Source organism: Furipterus horrens, unplaced genomic scaffold (assembly GCF_987537825.1).
Source record: "Furipterus horrens unplaced genomic scaffold, mFurHor1.1.pri manual_scaffold_3, whole genome shotgun sequence".
In the NCBI taxonomy this organism is placed as follows: domain Eukaryota; kingdom Metazoa; phylum Chordata; class Mammalia; order Chiroptera; family Furipteridae; genus Furipterus; species Furipterus horrens.
The window spans coordinates 128,827,650-128,831,305 of NW_028327173.1; the positions used below are offsets into that span (position 1 = coordinate 128,827,650).

Below are 3,656 nucleotides of genomic sequence, written 5' to 3' on the forward strand. Positions count from 1 at the left end.
AAACAATCAGGAAGCTGCCATCTGATATAACTGCTTTTCCTTTTCCATCTCAAGCAAAGAAATTGAAGAGTGAGGTGTATATGAACAATTCATTATTGAAATCTCTATTTACTTCCTGCTGGAGTCAGTATGAACTCAGTTTCAACACTCAAAGACAATAAAAATAATTATTTTTTTCGGTATCAAATCGAATCCAATTTCAAGTCTCTTCCCTCACAATCCAAAAAGATTCCAGGAGAGCTGTAAGGACATAGGTCCTTAGTGGCCCCAACATGCTTCTTATTCCAGTCTGCAAGTCCCCTGGAAGTCAGTGGCTCCATCCTTCCCTGCCTTGCAAATGGAACTGTGTAAGGTCATTTTCACCATTGCTAGGATTCCAACAACCATTCTTCTCTGATGTCTTGCCATATCCCCAGTGACCAAAATAAAGTGTTGGGTGGGGCTAGTCAAGGATCTTGACTCATCTTACACTGATAACTCACTAAGCCAAACTTCACCTCTCTAAACTCTTGGAGAAATTAAGGATTCCCTTTAGAAATGTGAACTGCAGCTATCTGTGTGTGTGTGTGTGTCTTCCCAGCTGCCATCTTCCAACAAAAAGATGACAAAGGAGTCTCCATTGTGACCTTTAAGACCTCTTCAGTTAGTGTGCCAGATCTAACTTTTGCTTGCCTTCCAGATCCACACTCAAGCATTCTTCACCCTGCTTTCTGCCCTGTAAGCTGGTGCATGTTGCCTGGCTTCTCTGGTTGGGTTTTGCCAATGGGGAGCTCTGGCAGGAAATTGCAGGGAGATGAAGAATGGGAGCAGGTACTTATTTCCCTAGCTCCCTTCCTAAAGGGTCACCTGGAGTTGGTCATGCTTCTTGCCATATCAATGCATTCTCTTAAGGGTCTATATAATTTTCTACCTCAGGATTCCAGACTCCTTCCCTCTTTCCCTCAGGCTAATCATGAGGAAAGCATCAAATCCCAATAGAGGGGCATCCAACAGTATACCTGGACCAATGCTCCTCAGAACTATCAAGTCATTTAAAAGAAAGAAAGTCTGAGAAACTATCACAGTCTAAGGAAACATGATTACTAAGTAAAACTGGGTCCAGAAAAAGAACTTAGAGAAAAAATTAATGAAATCTGAATAAATTATATGGAGTTTAATTAATGTAAAAGTTCTGGGTTCTTAGTGTGACAAAAACATACCAGAGGAATTTGAGATGGGAATAATAGGGGAAATTGGGTGAGGGCTATGTGGAAACTCTGTACTATCTTTGCAACTTTTCTGTAATTCTAAATCTATTATAAAATTTAAAGTTTATTTAAAAAGAGGGAAAGTGAGAACTAAAGGTGCTATACATTTATGGTCAATTAAGGAATGCTGAAATTAATTTACAGATGGATGCAAAAGTAGCAAAACCAGTCAATATGCACTGGGTAATAATTAAATTTTACATTTTTATGAACAGGAACAACTTGCTTACTATTGTCAGGGCAGCCCTGCTCTGAGAAATTGCCCAGAGACTGCCATGGGAACAGATAACTGGTTTATTGAGGGAACAAAGGAAGGGGGAAAGGGGCAGAAGGGGAGAGGCAGCTCCCAACTCAAGGGCCCATAGGAGCAAGGGGAATGGGGAGAAAGGGAGAAAGGGAGAAAGAGACTGGGAGACCGGGAGACTGGGAAACTGGGGGACTGGGGACTGGGGACTAGGGACTGGGGACTGGGGACTGGGGACTGGGGACTGGGGACTCCCGGTCTTCCTCGTGGGCCCGTAGGAGTCCCACCCACGTTTCTGCAGGCACCTTTTTTATACTTGTCGACCACACATTTTGGTGAGGGTGAGTTTGCTTATCAACATATTCAGTAGATCATTTACATTTGATTGCTCCCCCCCCCCCCCACACACACACCAGGTTAGTTAACACATTGGGCTAGGTCCATTACCATTTCCCCTGGGAATGGTTTCAGTCCACCAACACACCTTTTGGAAACTGCTAAGTCCATCAGCATATCTTTGGAAAGGGCTAAGTCCAGGGCCAGGCTGATCAGCATATACCAAAAGTCCAGGTGTGCATTCTAGCTGCCTCCATGTTCTGACAACTATTAGTGTTTTTAAAAAGTTAACTTCTATCTCTACTGAGTTGTAAGACAGCCTAGTCAAAGACAAAGCCTATAGAACTCTATATAACCAAGTAATCCCCAGAGGCTTTAGCATTCCATTAAAAGAATATCTAGAAATCTCTTGGCCATTTTAAAATATTTCACAATTTTTTCTTACAAAGCATTCAGGTGTCAAAATTATAAAAAGCCTTTACAAGATGGCTTGACTTGCCAAAACAGCCAACAGAACTAGGCAAATATTTAAAAGGTTATGCAATGCTTTGCTAAGTTATCACAATACTATGAACAGAAAAATAACCCAAAGATCAAGATAATTTATCAGCCTGCCCTGAGAAAGTCCTACAGACTGCCAAAAATAGACATCATTGTCTTAGAGTAAAAAGCCCTCGCTATGATATGTTACCTAGGCAACACACCAGCAAATGGCACAGTAATAAAACAAGAATTTAAAAAAGCAAATTGAACAAAAAACAATCAATACAAACTTCCAAACTAAATTCCGTCTCCTAACTGGTTGTACAAATGGTGCCTGTTAAAGGCAGACTCAGTGCTCGCTGCGGCAGCACATGTACTAAAACTGGAACGATTCAGAGAAGATTAGCGTAGCCCCTGAGCGAGGATGACATGCAAATTTGTGAAGCATTCCATATTTTTACTTATACCATACACCAGAATAAACTCAAGATGGATAAAAGACTAAAATGTAAGCCTTGACACCAAAAAAGTCATAGAGGAAAACATAGGCAGGAAAATTTCAGATATCACATGCAGCAATATTTTTGCCAATATATCTCCTAGGACAGGGAAATGAAAGAATTAACAAATAGGACTACATAAAACTAAAAAGCTTCTGCTCAGCTAAAGAAAACATCAGCAAAATGAAAAGGGAACCAACTATACGGGAAAACATATTTGCCAGTGATACCTTGGACAAGGGTTTGATCTCCAAAACATATAAAGAACTCATATGACTCAACACCAGGAAGACAAACAATTCAATTAAAAAATAGGCAAAGGACCTAAACAGACACTTCTCCAAGGAGGACATACAGAGGGCTAATAGGCATATGAAATGATGCTCAACATCACTAGCCATCAGAGAGATGCAAATTAAAACCACAATGAGATACCACCTCACACTTGTTAGAATGGCCATCATCAACAAATCAACAAACAACAAGTGCTGGTGGGTATGTGCAGAAAAGGGAACCCTAGTGCATTGTTGGTGGGAATGCAGATTGGTGAAGCCACTGTGAAAAACAGTATGGAATTTCCTAAAAAAAAAAAAAAATGGAACTGCCTTTTGATCCAGCATCCCACTGCTGGGATTATACCCAAAGAATACCAAAACACCAATTCAAAAGAACCTATGCACCCCAATGTTCATAGCAGCACTGTTTACAATAGCTAAGTGCTGGAAATAGCCTAAGTGCCCATCAGTGGGTGAGTAGATAAAAAAACTGTGGTTCATTTACACAACGGAATACGATGCAGCGGAAAGAAAGAAGGAACTCCTACCTTTTGTGACAGCATGGGTGGAA

The 3,656-nt window shown here is 40.8% G+C and overlaps 1 non-coding gene across 1 annotated transcript; it reads left to right on the forward strand.

Moving 5' to 3' along the window:
* Positions 1 to 2,662: 2,662 nt before the first annotated feature.
* Positions 2,663 to 2,769, forward strand: LOC150015928 (U6 spliceosomal RNA). Its single transcript, XR_016510156.1, has one exon. It is a non-coding gene; the product is annotated as a U6 spliceosomal RNA (small nuclear RNA).
* The last annotated feature ends 887 nt before the right edge of the window (positions 2,770 to 3,656 follow it).